We start from the raw sequence: 16,701 nt of genomic DNA on the forward strand, positions 1-16,701 counted from the left end.
ACACCATACACAAAAATAAACTCAAAATGGATTAAAGATCTAAACGTAAGACCAGAAACTATAAAACTCCTAGAGGAGAACATAGGCAAAACACTCTCCGACATACATCACAGCAGGATCCTCTATGACCCACCTCCCAGAATACTGGAAATAAAAGCAAAAATAAACAAATGGGACCTAATTAACCTTAAAAGCTTCTGCACAACAAAGGAAACTATTAGCAAGGTGAAAAGGCAGCCTTCAGAATGGGAGAAAATAATAGCAAATGAAGCAACTGACAAACAACTAATCTCAAAAATATACAAGCAACTCCTACAGCTCAATTCCAGAAAAATAAATGACCCAATCAAAAAATGGGCCAAAGAACTAAATAGACATTTCTCCAAAGAAGACATACAGATGGCTAACAAACACATGAAAAGATGCTCAACATCACTCATTATCAGAGAAATGCAAATCAAAACCACTATGAGGTACCATTTCACGCCAGTCAGAATGGCTGCGATCCAAAAGTCTACAAGCAATAAATGCTGGAGAGGGTGTGGAGAGAAAAGGGAACCCTCTTACACTGTTGGTGGGAATGCAAACTAGTACAGCCACTATGGAGAACAGTGTGGAGATTCCTTAAAAAACTGGAAATAGAACTGCCTTATGATCCAGCAATCCCACTGCTGGGCATACACACTGAGGAAACCAGAAGGGAAAGAGACACGTGTACCCCAATGTTCATCGCAGCACTGTTTATAATAGCCAGGACATGGAAGCAACCTAGATGTCCATCAGCAGATGAATGGATAAGAAAGCTGTGGTACATATACACAATGGAGTATTACTCAGCCATTAAAAAGAATACATTTGAATCAGTTCTAATGAGGTGGATGAAACTGGAGCCTATTATACAGAGTGAAGTAAGCCAGAAAGAAAAACACCAATACAGTATACTAATGCATATATATGGAATTTAGAAAGATGGTAACAATAACCCTGTGTACGAGACAGCAAAAGAGACACCGATGTATAGAACAGTCTTATGGTCTCTGTGGGAGTGGGAGAGGGTGGGAAGATTTGGGAGAATGGCATTGAAACATGTATAATATCATGTATGAAACGAATCGCCAGTCCAGGTTCGATGCACGATACTGGATGCTTGGGGCTGGTGCACTGGGACGACCCAGAGGGAGGGTATGGGGAGGGAGGAGGGAGAAGGGTTCAGGATGGGGAACACATGTATACCTGTGGCGGATTCATTTTGATATTTGGCAAAACTAATGCAATATTGTAAAGTTTAAAAATAAAATAAAAATTAAATGTTATAATGTATAAAATAAAAAAATAATAAAAGAATTCAGAACCAACTTTCTTCTGGACTATGATCCCCTAACTGTCTCTGGATTAGCTGCTTCTTAAAATCATATTCTAGACTTTGTATTCATATTCTCCTGGAGCAGGAGTCGTAAATCCAAAATTTCCCTGTTGTCTTCTCACTTAAAAAACTCAAATGACTCCTTCTTATCCGTGAGACTTGAGGCTCTCCTTGATTTGACCCCTGTCTATTTTTCCAGCCACCTCACAACTCAACTTCCTATTGCTCATTCCCTTTTCTGTGGCCTAGGTTATGCTGAGAATTCCCTGCCTACCTCTCTTTACCCACCAACGGTCACTAAGCCTTTAAGATACAACTCAGATGTTATCATGGCCAAGAACCCTCCTCTGAACGCTCAGGTGGCTTGCAGCTCCCTGTCATTTATCCTATGACCATGTCCTGGGGAGAAACTGGAGAGACTAGCGCCCAATCTCCTAAGGTTTTCCCGTGACGGGGGTCTGGTACTCAACCTGGCAGATTCAGATACTGAAATCTGGTACTCAACCTTTGCAGATTTCATCAGCAAATTGATTGAAAATAAATCCGTCTCTTAATGGCAGACTCAAATTACTTAACTTCTTGAAAAATGTATAAAGACAGAATATAAAAAATTAATTATAAGAAGTATAATTTTCCTAAGGATGGTAAGACTGGAATGTGAGAGACCAGTGCCTTCTTTCCCTGCAGAGAGACTTGCCTGTAGAGATGAATGAGAATCAGAACAACGGAAGCTAGATGAATCAAACACAAACGGAATCAGGCTAAAAAACCTGATGCCTCTATCTCCACATCAGGAAAAGCCTCCTTGCCCACAGGACCGTAATGTTAGAAGTCTGTCAAGTCATGTTTCCTTTTCCGTGGCCAAAGCCTGGATAGTCACTGCCAATGCTTGTCTCTGTCATTCCGGGTTTACTTCCCCTGCCCCCTGCTCTCAGTGCTTCTCTCTCTCATGAATCCTTTAGTGAAGTTATTGAAGAGGCTCTTGGCTAAAGCCATCCTTTTGGCTTTTGCTTTGATCACTTAAGTGTGAATTTTGTAGTTTAAGAACTCAATCTTGCGACTTCCCCGGTGGTCCAGTAGTTGAGATTCCATGGTCCCCATGCAGGGGGGCATGGGTTTGGTCCCTGGTCAGGGAACTAAGATCCCACGTGCCACATGGTATAGCCAAAAAAAAAAAAAAAAGGCAAAAATAAATTACATCAAAAAAAAAAAAAGAACTCAACCTTATTTCCAGGTACTTGATGGAGGCCTCTCTGTAGGAGCCAGAGAGGCCTCCATCAAGTAGCAGCCACATAGAAACTAGAAACTTTAACATTTAACGCTCATTTCCTCATTGGCAGAAACAGGGGCCAGGGCCTTGCAGGGGAGGCAGCCGTGAGGGGGTGAGGGGAATGGAGAGAGGTGTAAGGATTGATTCCCCTCTGCCACTTCCATTCCAGTTTCTAAAAGCAACAGCCTTCTTTTTTTAAAAAAAATATTTGTTTATTTATTTGGCTACACCCTGTCTTGGACTTCCCTTGTAGCTCAGTTAGTAAAGAATCTGCCTGCAATGCAGGAGATCAGCGTTCGATTCCTGGGTCAGGAAGATCCCCTGGAGAAGGAAATGCCAACCCACTCCAGTATTCTCGCCTGGAGAATCCCATGGACAGAGGAACCTGGTGGGCTACAGTCCATGGGATCGCAAGAGTCAGATAGGACTTAGTGACTAAACCACCACCACCACCACCACACCCTGTCTTAGCTGGGGCATGCGAGGTCTTTGTTGCAGCATTCGAACACTTAGTTGCAGCGTGTGGGATCCAGTTCCCTGACCAGGGACTGAACCCAGGTCCCCTGTATTGAGAATAAGGAGTCTTAGCCACTGGACTATCAGGGAAGTGCCAGCAATGGCCTTTTAAACAATGCTTTAGAGTGAGAAGTTGCCTCTACGGTTGTGGTGAAAAGACTTTAGAGAAAGTGATTGAAATTCAGTGGTCAGACCTTGGAACCTTCAGAGAAGAAAGCCAAAGGCAGCATGGCTTTGTGTGCTTTCACACCTCCAGCGCCATCCCCCCATCTACCTAGCGCAGTGGTTCTCAAGTGGAATCCAGACCAGAAGCAAGAGAATCAACTGGGAGTTTGTTAGAAATGCAGATTCTCCTGGCCTCTCAGAAACGCTGGGAGTGCGACCTGGTAATCTGTGTCAACAGGCCATCAGGGTAAGGGTGATATGCAGCAAAATTGGAGAACTATGAACCCATGGCCCACACACCCCACCCACATCCAGGCAGACCTATTTCCTGGATGGATTCCCCCTTCATGTTTAGAAGTGGCTTTACCTGGGCCAGCCTCAGGGTTCTTGTTTGATGTACCTGTCTTCTATGGGTCCACACACTCAAGGGGTTTACTACATGGCTAATGGACTAAAATGAATTACATAAACTGAACTATACATAGTGACATAATAAGTTCGTTTATTTCTTCAGTTCAGTTCAGTTCAGTCGTTCAGTCGTGTCCAACTCATCGCGACCCGATGAATCACAGCACGCCAGGCCTCCCTGTCCATCACCATCTCCCGGAGTTCACCCAGACTCACGTCCATCAAGTCAGTGATGCCATCCAGCCATCTCATCCTCTGTCATCCCCTTCTCCTCCTGCCCCAAATCCCTTCCGGCATTAGAGTCTTTTCCAATGAGTCAACTTTTCGCATGAGGTGGCCAAAGTACTGGAGTTTCAGCTTCAGCATCATTCCCTCCAAAGAAGTCCCAGGGCTGATCTCCTTCAGAATGGACTGGTTGGATCTCCTTGCAGTCCAAGGGACTCTCAAGAGTCTTCTCCAACAACACAGTTCAAAAGCATCAATTCTTCGGCGCTCAGCTTTCTTCACAGTCCAACTTTCACATCCATACATGACCACAGGAAAAACCATAGCCTTGACTAGATGGACCTTTGTTGGCAATGGACCTTTGTTGGCAAAGTGATGTCTCTGCTTTAGAATATGCTATCTAGGTTAGTCATAACTTTCCTTCCAAGGAGTAAGCATCTTTTAATTTCATGGCTGCAGTCACCATCTGCAGTGATTTTGGAGCCCCCCAAAATAAAATCTGACACTGTTTCCACTGTTTCCCCATCTATTTCCCATTAAGTGATGGGACTGGATGCCATGATCTTCGTTTTCTGAATGTTGAGCTTTAAGCCCACTTTTTCACTCTCCACTTTCACTTTCATCAAGAGGCTTTTGAGTTCCTCTTCACTTTCTGCCATAAGGGTGGTGTCATCTGCATATCTGAGGTTATTGATATTTCTCCTGGCAATCTTGATTCCAGCTTGTGTTTCTTCCAGTCCAGCGTTTCTCATGATGTACTCTGCATAGAAGTTAAATAAACAGGGTGACAATATACAGCCTTGACATACTCCTTTTCCTATTTGGAACCAGTCTGTTGTTCCATGTCCAGTTCTGACTGTTGCTTCCTGACCTGCATACAGATTTCTCAAGAGGCAGGTCAGGTGGTCTGGTATTCCATCTCTTTCAGAATTTTCCACAGTTGATTGTGATCCACACACTCAAAGGCTTTGGCATAGTCAATAAAGCAGAAATAGATGTTTTTCTGGAACTCTCTTGCTGTTTCCATGATCCAGTGGATGTTTGCAATTTGATCTCTAGTTCCTCTGCCTTTTCTAAAACCAGCTTGAACATCAGGAAGTTCACGGTTCACATATTGCTGAAGCCTGGCTTGGAGAATTTTGAGCATTACTTTACTAGTGTGTGAGATGAGTGCAATTGTGCGGTAGTTTGAGCATTCTTTGGCACTGCCTTTCTTTGGGATTGGAATGAAAACTGACCTTTTCCAGTCCTGTGGCCACTGCTGAGTTTTCCAAATTTCCTGGCATATTGAGTGCAGCACTTTCACAGCATCATCTTCCAGGATTTGGAATAGCTCAACTGGAATTCCATCACCTCCACTAGCTTTGTTCGTAGTGATGCTTTCTAAGGCCCACTTGACTTCACATTCCAGGATGTCTGGCTCTAGGTCAGTGATCACACCATCGTGATTATCTGGGTCATGAAGATCTTTTTTGTACAGTTCTTCTGTGTATTCTTGCCACCTCTTCTTAATATCTTCTGCTTCTGTTAGGTCCATACCATTTATGTCCTTTATCGAGCCCATCTTTGCATGAAATGTCCCCTTGGTATCTCTAATTTTCTTGAAGAGATCTCTAGTCTTTCCCATTCTGTTGTTTTCCTCTATTTCTTTGCATTGATCACTGAGGAAGGCTTTCTTATCTCTTCTTGCTATTCTTTGGAACTCTGCATTCAGATGCTTATATCTTTCCTTTTCTCCTTTGCTTTTTGCTTCTCTTCTTTTCACAGCTATTTGTAAGGCCTCCCCAGACAGCCATTTTGCTTTTTTGCATTTCTTTTCCATGGGGATGGTCTTGATCCCTGTCTCCTGTACAATGTCACGAACCTCAGTCCATAGTTCATCAGGCACCCTATCTATCAGATCTAGGCCCTTAGGTCTCTACAATTTGGCAATAACCAAGATCACCTCTCTTTCATAGCGTTTCTTTCTCTTTTCCCCCAAAGGCTCCCTTTCCCCTTCCCCACCTCCCTGAATAATATACAGAGCTCTCTAAGGTCCTATGGTACTTAGTGTGTTCTTTCTCCTCTAAACTCAGTCCCACAGAAACATTCATGCTGCTTTAAATATCACGCTGTGGGGTAACTTCCACCAGAAGGCCCAGGGTATCATATTCAACATGGCCACTACAAGCGCTGGCGCTGACTTTCCTTCTTGCCCATCCTGCCCCCGGTTGTCTGACCTGGTCTCACCGTTCTCTCTTGCTGTGGTTCCAACTCTTACTGACATCCCTGAGTCTCTCCTGCATCTTTTGTATCCATTCATTGCTGTCAACACCACAGTGGCTAACATCTTAATTCCTGGACAACTGTGATTAGCACCCAGCTGTTCTCTACCTCAAATCTCTCCTAGCTCTGGCCTAACCACAGCTCATCACTGTCAGATCAATTTTCATCAGATACCACTATGATCCTGACAGGAGGGGAACACTGCAGAACAAACGGTCGTGAGCATTGCACACCCCTGCTCTTGCAGGCAGCATTTCTGTCACCAGGGCATTGTCACAGGTTTCTCCCGTATACTCCACCCACCCACCTTGTCTACCTCCTTCACCTCTCCTTCCAGTTAGGCTCCTCTCTCTCCCATTTACTCTGATTTTTCTCCCCTTCCCTTTGGAACTCAAAGTTTATTCTTCATCATGTCAAGCTAGCTCTTCCTACCATCCCCTCAGAACTACCTTTTGACAATTAAAATAGCCTAAGAAATTGCTTTGCTAAATCCAGCTCATTAACTGAAGACAGTTCTTTCTCCTAAAGGAGGTTCGGTTGACTGCTTTTAACCTTAAGAGTTTTTCTCCCCACTAAAGAGATAGAGAAGGAGAAGGATGGAGAAGTTCAGACTGCAGTGGGCTATCCAGGTGACCAGGCCTAGCCCAGGCCTGCAGGCAGAGTTTAGGGCCTACAGAGGCTTCCTGAGTGTGCTGGAATACTGAAGGAAAGGAACCAGCCTTGAGGGTGCTGGGAAGGAAGTGTGGTGCTGGAATCTGGCTGACTGTACTTTCACAGAGAACGCTGACCCCTTTAATTTTGGATGCCAAGAGAAAGGCCAACAACTAAACACCCAGAGGCCAAGAGACACTCTTCCCAAAGAGAAACCTCCTAGCTAAGAAGGTAAACCCAAACATTTCTTGGGAAGGTGTTCCTGGATTTGTTTGGGATAACATAATTGTTTTCTTACTGAAAATGCATCTCTTAATCCTGAGAAGGTTTAGAATTAAACAGAGATAGTGAAGGAAATCAAACCTCATGGCGTTGTACCTTTCTATTAAAGAAATCTCTGTGTTTTAAATGCTTCTAATTTTTTATTTTTATTTTTTGGCCACACTGTGCAAATTATAGGATCTTAGTTCCCCATCCCGGAGAAGGCAATGGCACCCCACTCCAGTGTTCTTGCCTGGAGAATCCCAGGGACTGGGGAGCCTGGTGGGCTGCCGTTTATGGGGTCGCACAGAGTCAGACACAACTAAAGCAACTTAGCAGCAGCAGCAGTTCCCCATCCAGGGACTGAACCTGAGCCCCAGCAGTGAAAGCTGAATCCTAAACACTGGGCCACCATGTATTTCCCTGTTTGATGTTTTAAATACTTTGAATTTTTAATAGATTCATTAAAAGGAGTGGTGCTGAAGCTGAAGCTCCAATACTTTGGCCTTAAGAGTTTGTGTGAAGAGCCAAACTCACTGGATGTGAAGAGCCAACTCACTGGAAAAGACCCTGATGCTGGGAAAGATTGCAGGCAGGAGGGGAAGGGGGCAATGCAAGATGAGATGGTAGGATGGCATCACTGACTCCAATGGACATGAGTTTATAAACTCTCCAATAAACTCCAGGAGATAGTGAAGGATAGGGAAGCCTGGCGTGCTGCAGTTCACAGGGTTGCAAAGAGTCAGACATGACTTAGTGACTAAACAACAACAATGTTTAATAAAGTATCTGAAAATTAACCTTGCAATGCTGATTTAAAGTATGTAACTGACTAATTAGTTTCAACTTTTGATATCAAGTTAAAAATCTTTGAAAAACTTATACACCATATTGAAATTTTTAAGAGAACTTGTTGTTTAGTTGCTAAGTTGTGTCCAACTCTTTGGTGACACCATGGACTGTAGCCTGCCAGGCTCCCCTATCCATGGAATTTCCCAAGCAAGAATACCACTTACCATATTTATTTGTTTGATTTATTAGTTTTATGAGAATTACTTAAGTATTTTGGAAGCTGGGTTAATCAGAAAATTAATGTGTTTGAAAAAATAAACAAATTATTAAATGAACAAATGCAGTTTAAAATGATTAACCAAATAGATCAGACATCAGTTTATTAGATTTATAAATAGAATAATAAATGGGTATACTTAATGTAAAGCTGAAGCACAAATTTGGAATTTAAAAGTAATGAATTTTTAAAATCCAAAGTAACTTCTTAATAAATGTTTCAGGGTGAAAAGTTTAATGCATTTTTTAAATCCTTTCTTCTATTTCTTTTATGCTACCATGGAGAAAGTTCATAAGGAAATATACAAATTTATAAATGTAGATTCTTCTGAATAGTGAATTGCTGAGAAAGGAGCATCTGAGGCTATGTAAGTAGGCAGTGAGTGTATAGTTTGAGAAAGAGAAATAGAAATTGATAAAAATGACACAGTATAAATTTTGATGTCTCACCTTCTTTCCAGACTTGATTCTCTATTGCCTTCAACTAAATATCCTGCACCACCTTCAACTTTGTATTTTAAAAACTTAGCTCATGCTTTTTTATACCCAGCTCTCTACTCCTGGCCTCAGTTAAAGCCTTCCCTGTAGAAATCACGCATTATTGCACCACAGTCAGTCCAAGTCAATAGACTGGAAACCTTGTAGCCAGTTTTCATTCTATTCTGTCCTCCCTCACTCTAAATTCATCACCTAGTCCTGATGGGCCTTTCTTTGCAAGGTCCACTTTCCTTCCCATTTTCTGTCATCACCACAGTCTATGACCATGTAACCCTGCACCAGGATTACTGCACCAGCCTTGGTCAGTCTCCCCTGCTGCAATTCGTTCTACACAGAGCTGCCAGAAGAGCCATCAAACTTTGTTTTCATCCCTAATGTTTATTTGCATGAGCTTTTACCAACTCCCCAGTGTCTGTCGAATAAAATCTAAGCTCCGCTTGACATCTAAGGTCTTCTGTCATCTAGGAGTATTCCTCATCTCAGCTTCATTATTTCTTCATGAAGCCCCCTCTCTTTTTGTCAAGCTAATTTGCTGGTGTGCTTTCTACACGACACTGTGCCTTAAAGCACCATGTAAATGTATGTTTTTCAGTAATGATGCAAGGTAAGCATGTGACTAATAAATGTTAACATAATGACCAATACGTGTTGACCTAATGACTCAAAAAGATTATGAGATGAAGAGCATGAACCATTATGTCATAAGCAGCATCACTTCATAGAAGGCATGTCATAGCTGATGCAAGTAGATTTAGTGATTCAAACATACTGAACATCTCTGACTTACAAAAGAAGTAAATAGGACTCCAGATAGATGTTAATAGAATCAAAGTCCTCATACACAAACAGCTTATTTTTAGAGTAATTTACTGTGTTTATTCAATTATGTGGGACAATTTGAAAGGCATGGCACTTGACCAAATTCTCTCAGGTTCTGGGCACTATATTTGAAATGAATTCAATATTTGCTCATTCAACATTTTTTTTGTTTTAGCAAATATTAATTGTCCCCCAACTGTATACCAAGCACTGTTTTAGGTCCTAGAGTTACCCTGGTGAAGAGAGTTCAAGTTCCTGTTCTCAGGGATCTTACATTCCAATGGGAAAGAGAGGACATGTAAATAAAATAATTGCAGATTATAACAAGGGCTACAAAGAATGCAGTGGTGAGGGGACAACTGCAAGGGGGTCCTGTAGATGGCACATTCAAAAAAGGCATCAAGAAGGCGGTGACATTTAAGCTGAGACTGGAGGATGAAGTGGAGAGTGACAGAAAGAGCCCAGAAAAGAGCATGCCAGAGTGAGTGCAACGGCTCTGAAGCAGGAAGGGGCTGGCCTGTGTTAAGAGGCGTATGCGATTGGAGCCTAGTGATAAAAACATCTGGAGTCAGATCATGCAAAGCCCTGTGGGTCTCTGGGAGGAGTTTGGATTTTATTCTACATGTAATGGAAAGCTGCTAACACGGCTTGCATATTATTGAAATCATAATCATACTATTTAAAAAAAATCATAGTCAGTTTATAAATATCTTGGGCCACTTCACAAAACTTAGCATGATTTGGTTCAAAATACAAGTTTAGAAGAAAAATGTCTGGGCATTTTAAAATGTGGGCCTCCTCCATAAGGATGGATGAGCTGGCTATACTATGTCTGTGCTATGCGATGGTTGCCGTAGGTTCTACCTGCTGTCAGCCTTACCCGTCTTGTGAAATTAAGATTCTTCACATTCCAAATGCAAGCCATCTCATCAACAGAGAGGCCACCTTCAGGGATCCTTTAAAACAGATTTACGGCTATGCAGTCATAACAAAGGAGACTGCTGATGTACTAATATGAAATATCCCTAAACAATGTTAGGGAAAAAAAGCCTTGTGCAAAACAAAGGTGTCCTTGTATATGCATAGGATCCATAAGAAATTGATAGCATTAGTCACACCGATAGTGAAGAGACCTGGGTAGCTGGGGAAGAGAGCGGGAGAGAATTCTTACTGTATACTTAAAAAAAATTGTTTTTTAATGTTTTAAATAATGTAAACATGTTACCTTTTCAAAAAAATTTTTATCAAAGTATAGCTGATTAATAATGTTAGTTTCTCAAAAAAAAAGTTTAATCCTAATTTTTTTTCAATATAGATACTTTATCTTAAAGGAAATGAACAATGTCCCAAATTGATGAGAATGAATTTGCATTTCTGAGTAAATTTAAAGGTATTTTATGTAATTAAAAAGAAGCTTAAAATCTGGACCTGTGCTGTTCAGTACAGTAGTTGCAAGCCATATGTCTATTTAATTTTAACTTTAAGCAAATTAAATTTAATTTAAAATTCCATTTCTTGGTCAGACCAGCCACATTTCAAGGCTTAATAGCCTTTAGCTGCATGTGACCAATGTCTACCATACTGGACAGCACTGATACAGAACATTTCCATAGCATGGAAAATTCTTTCAGGTAGTCTGCTCTATAGCCTTATGCAAAATACCACCAGGGGTCTGATCTAGCTCTCAAGACTTAATCTTGCTGATTAATACATAGAGACTCAGGAGTACAGTAGTTCAAATATATTCCAATGCTAATTTCCCCAAGATGACTCACTAGAATGGTACTTTGAGGTACAATCAAAACTTGCACCACTAGATTTCTAAGGCAGGCAGGGATATAATTTTGTCACCACAAAAAAATCAGTTTGCACTAGTATAGACACTGACAGTTATGGCCTGAGAGTTAAAAATTATTTTCCTAAATGTAAATTTAGATTAAGTAAAACTAACATACTTGATATTTACTGAATTTGATATTCTGCACTGATTCAATAAATGAGTCAGTAGTGCTAACATGATAAGGGTGACTAATGAGATTTAATTATGTTCAACTTCTTTAGTACAATTTGCCAACTTTTCTCATTTTTGCTATCACTTATTTATTTTTTATCTTTTATCTTGAGAATGTGTCACATTTTTCTGGTACTTCATATATCACATAATACTGGATTGTAACCTGGACAGTTTAAATGTTATGTTACAGAAACTCCAATTTTTTTTTTAAAATATATTCCTAAAAGGTGGGCTTTCCTGGTAGCTCAGCTGGTAAAGAATCCACCCGTAAAGCAGGAGACCCCGGTTCAATTCCTGGGTGGGGAAGATCCCCTGGAGAAGGGATAGGCTACCCACTGCAATATTCTTGGGCTTCCCTGATGACTCAGGCAATAAAGAATCCACCTGCAATGCGGGAGACCTGGATTCGATCCTTGGGTTGGGAAGATCCCCTGGAGGAGGGCATGGCAACCCACTTCATTATTCTTGCCTGGAGAATCCCCATGGACAAAGGAGCCTGGTGGGTCATGTACATGGGGTCACAAGGAGTTGGACACAACCGAGCGACCAAGCACAGCACAGCACAAAAGGTATTGAATTGTTTGCTTTAGTGGCCAATTAACTTGTTTAAAGTCAAACTGCAAACAGTATAATGCCTGTGTTGAGTGCCATTTATATCTCAGTTCAGATTTTAATAACTCATTCACATATGTGCGTGGTTGACAACTCAGAGGGGTTTGGGACAAGTTTCTACATGACTGGGTTTCCCTCTTTTGGTGGTCTCCTATCCTGCCTCCTCTTCATTCTCCTGTGTTCTTAGTTTTTTCCCCTGGTACATTTTTGCTATCATTTATGACCACAGCTTTTCACAGATTAACACATTTTAACTGACTATAGTCATCATTTTCTTTTGATACTCCAATTGATGGAGTTAGTTAGTCATGAGTGTCCCTTTAAATTGGCTTCTGTGTTCTTCCATGCAATACCATTATTACTGACCAATAAAATGTTTCAAGGCTCACCTGTGCCTTCCCAGGCCCAGGCTTGAATCAGTCAGTTTTCTTAAGCATGTTGTTTTCTTTAAGTGTAAAATAGCATCAGACCCCAACTTTCAGAAATTAGGAGTGCATAGCATCAGTCTCATGATGGTAGAAAAATACTGTTCCTTGACCATTTAATTGAACAGAGCTGGAAAAGATATGTTTTATTAAATGGCATTCAGATCAGATCAGATCAGATCAGTCACTCAGTTGTGTCCGACTCTTTGTGACCCCATGAATCGCAGCCCGCCAGGCCTCCCTGTCCATTACCAACTCCCGGAGTTCACTGAGACTCATGTCCATTGAGTCAGTTATGCCATCCAGCCATCTCATCCTCTGTCGTCCCCTTCTCCTCTTGCCCCCAATCCCTCTCAGCATCAGAGTCTTTTCCAATGAGTCAACTCTTGGCATGAGGTGGCCAAAGTACTGGAGTTTCAGCTTTAGCATCATTCCTTCCAAAGAAATCCCAGGGCCGATCTCCTTTAGAATGGACTGGTTGGATCTCCTTGCAGTCCAAGGGACTCTCAAGAGTCTTCTCCAACAACACAGTTCAAAAGCATCAATTCTTTGGCACTCAGCCTTCTTCACAGTCCAACTCTCACATCCATACATGACCACAGGAAAAACCATAGCCTTGACTAGATGAACCTTTGTTGGCAAAGTAACGCCTCTGCTTTTGAATATGCTATCTAGGTTGGTCATAACTTTCCTTCCAAGGAGTAAGCATCTTTTAATTTCATGGCTGCAGTCACCATCTGCAGTGATTTTGGATCCCCCCAAAATAAAGTCTGACACTGTTTCCACTGTTTCCCCATCTATTTCCCATTAAGTGATGGGACCGGATGCCATGATCTTCGTTTTCTGAATGTTGAGCTTTAAGCCCACTTTTTCACTCTCCACTTTCACTTTCATCAAGAGGCTTTTGAGTTCCTCTTCACTTTCTGCCATAAGGGTGGTGTCATCTGCATATCTGAGGTTATTGATATTTCTCCTGGCAATCTTGATTCCAGCTTGTGTTTCTTCCAGTCCAGCGTTTCTCATGATGTACTCTGCATAGAAGTTAAATAAACAGGGTGACAATATACAGCCTTGACATACTCCTTTTCCTATTTGGAACCAGTCTGTTGTTTCATGTCCAGTTCTAACTCTTGCTTCCTGACCTGCATACAAATTTCTCAAGAGGCAGATCAGGTGGTCTGGTATTTCCATCTCTTTCAGAATTTTCCACAGTTGATTGTGATCCACACAGTCAAAGGCTTTGGCATAGTCAAAGAAATAGATGTTTTTCTGGAACTCTCTTGCTTTTTCCATGATCCAGTGGATGTTTGCAATTTGATCTCTGGTTCCTCTTTCTTTTCTAAAACCAGCTTGAACATCAGGAAGTTCACGGTTCACATATTGCTGAAGCCTGGCTTGGAGAATGTTGAGCATTACTTTACTAGCATATGAGATGAGTGCAATTGTGCGGTAGTTTGAGCATTCTTTGGCATTGCCTTTCTTTGGGATTGGAATGAAAACTGACCTTTTCCAGTCCTGTGGCCACTGCTGAGCTTTCCAAATTTGCTGGCATATTGAGTGCAGCACTTTCACAGCATCGTCTTTCAGGATTTGAAATAGCTCAACTGGAATTCTATCACCTCCACTAGCTTTGTTCGTAGTGATGCTTTCTAAGGCCCACTTGACTTCACATTCCAGGATGTCTGGCTCTAGGTCAGTGATCACACCATTGTGATTATCTGGGTCGTGAAGATCTTTTTTGTACAGTTCTTCTGTGTATTCTTGCCACCTCTTCTTAATATCTTCTGCTTCTGTTAGGTCCATACCATTTCTGTCCTTTATCTAGCCCTTCTTTGCATGAAATGTTCCTTTGGTATCTCTGATTTTCTTGAAGAGATCCCTAGTCTTTCCCATTCTGTTGTTTTCCCTTATTTCTTTGCATTGATCTCTGAAGAAGGCTTTATCTCTTCTTGCTATTCTTTGGAACTCTGCATTCAGATGCTTATATCTTTCCTTTTCTCCTTTGCTTTTCACTTCTCTCCTTTTCACAGCTATTTGTAAGGCCTCCCCAGACAGCCATTTTGCTTTTTTGCATCTCTTTTTCTTGGGGATTGTCTTGGTCCCTGTTTCCTGTACAATGTTACGAACCTCATTCCATAGTTCATCAGACACTCTATCTATCAGATCTAGGCCCTTAAATCTATTTCTCACTTCCACTGTATAATCATAAGGGATTTGATTTAGGTCATACCTGAATGGTTTAGTGGTTAGTTTATATTAATGTTTCTAACTTAGCCTCACATTGAAGTATGCCTACCTCCATTTTTTAATTCTTCATCCAAATTATATTTCTTTAATAATTCAGTGAAACATTATCACTCTAAGTAAAAATATTGGCTTCCTAACAAAGTTACTATAATCACTAATTCTTTTATCACTAATAATCACTAATTTTCTTTATTTCTTTTAAGCATAAAACAGTAATACAAAGAGTGAAACTACTACATAACATTTGAATTTTCTTTGCTTTTCTCTTTGAATACATCTCACTAAGGATGTCAACACCAATTGTTTTGCCACTCAGTAAGTCTTCATTTTGCATTTTTATATTATACTCACCAGTGTAGGGTCTGGTTCTTTCCTTTTGGTCCATCTGACTGCTTCAGTAGGCAGATGACTGACACTTCTGAGTTCTTGGATGAAGTGACTTTCAGCTTCTCACTTTTTCCTCTTGAGAAATTAGGATTTTTTTTTTCTCTTAATATATATTTCATTATAGTTCACTTACAATGCTTCAGATGCACAGCAAGATGATTGAGTTATATATATGCACATATGTTATTTTTTTGCCAACAAAGGTCTGTCTAGTCAAGGCAATGGTTTTTCATGTGGTCATGTATGGATGTGAGAGTTGGATTGTGAAGAAGGCTGAGCTCCGAAGAGTTGATGCTTTTGAACTGTTGTGTTGGAGAAGACTCTTGAGAGTCCCTTGGACTGCAAGGAGATCCAACCAGTCCATTCTGAAGGAGATCAGCCCTGGGATTTCTTTGGAAGGAATGATGCTAAAGCTGAAACTCCAGTACTTTGGCCACCTCATGTGAAGACTTGACTCATTGGAAAAGACTCTGATGCTGGGAGGGATTGGGGGCAGGAGGAGAAGGGGACGACAGAGGATGAGATGGCTGGATGGCATCACTGACTCGATGGACGTGAGTCTGAGTGAACTCTGGGAGTTGGTGATGGACAGGGAGGCCTGGCGTGCTGCAATTCATGGGGTCGCAAAGAGTCGGACATGACTGAGCGACTGAACTGAACTGAACTGATATGTTATTACAAGATATTTACTATAGCTCCCTGTGCTATACAGTAAACCTTTGTTGCTTGATGCAGATCTATTTTTTAATTATAAACCTAGCATTCTATTCATATGAAGTCAAACAAGTGGAATCAAAATATAATAAAATTTTTAGTTAGGCAAAAATACGTAAGTTTTCTAAAATATATATATTACATGTATGACTTCCCTGGTGGCTCAGACGGTAAAGCGTCTGTCTATAATACAGGAGACCTAGGTTCGATCCCTGGGTGGGGAAGATCGCCTGGAGAAGGAAATGGCACCCCACTCCAGTATTCTTGTCTGGAAAATCCCAAGGATGGAGGAGGCTGGTAGGCTACAGTCAATGGGGTCGAAAAAGTCAGACACAACTGAGTGACTTCTCAAGGCTTGATAAAGCCTTGAGAATATCAGAAAAAAGAAGAGATGGAGAAATTAGAAAACATAAACTAAATGAAATGAGAGCACTGAATATGAAATACAAAAAGTGAAACAAACCTGATAAAAATAAAAGATCATGATATACCCCACTGTTTTTAAACATGGCTGTTCATTAGAGACCTATCTGGAGCTCTGGAGGAAAAAAAAGCAATACCTGGGCTTTGGTATTTTTCAAAAAATTCAAGATAATTCTGATATGCATCTGGGCTTTAAAAAGTGATTACAGGTTTTCCTATTAAATCATAGTTTTGGTGATATCAGATCAGATCAGATCAGTCGCTCAGTAGTGTCTGACTCTTTATGACCCCGTGAATCACAGCACGCCAGGCCTCCCTGTCCATCACCAACTCCCGGAGTTCACCCAGACTCACGTCCATCGAGTCAGTT

General features: G+C 41.2%; 1 long non-coding RNA gene and 1 other non-coding gene across 4 annotated transcripts in view; both read left to right on the plus strand.

The window, feature by feature from the left end:
- Positions 1 to 16,701, plus strand: part of LOC101905128 (uncharacterized) — a 142,192-nt gene that overhangs the window by 109,528 nt on the left and 15,963 nt on the right. The window lies entirely within an intron of this gene.
- TRNAY-AUA (transfer RNA tyrosine (anticodon AUA)) lies at positions 16,061 to 16,132 on the plus strand. The gene has a single exon. It is a non-coding gene; the product is annotated as a tRNA-Tyr (tRNA).

Source organism: Bos taurus, chromosome 14 (genome assembly GCF_002263795.3).
Source record: "Bos taurus isolate L1 Dominette 01449 registration number 42190680 breed Hereford chromosome 14, ARS-UCD2.0, whole genome shotgun sequence".
Classification (NCBI taxonomy): domain Eukaryota; kingdom Metazoa; phylum Chordata; class Mammalia; order Artiodactyla; family Bovidae; genus Bos; species Bos taurus.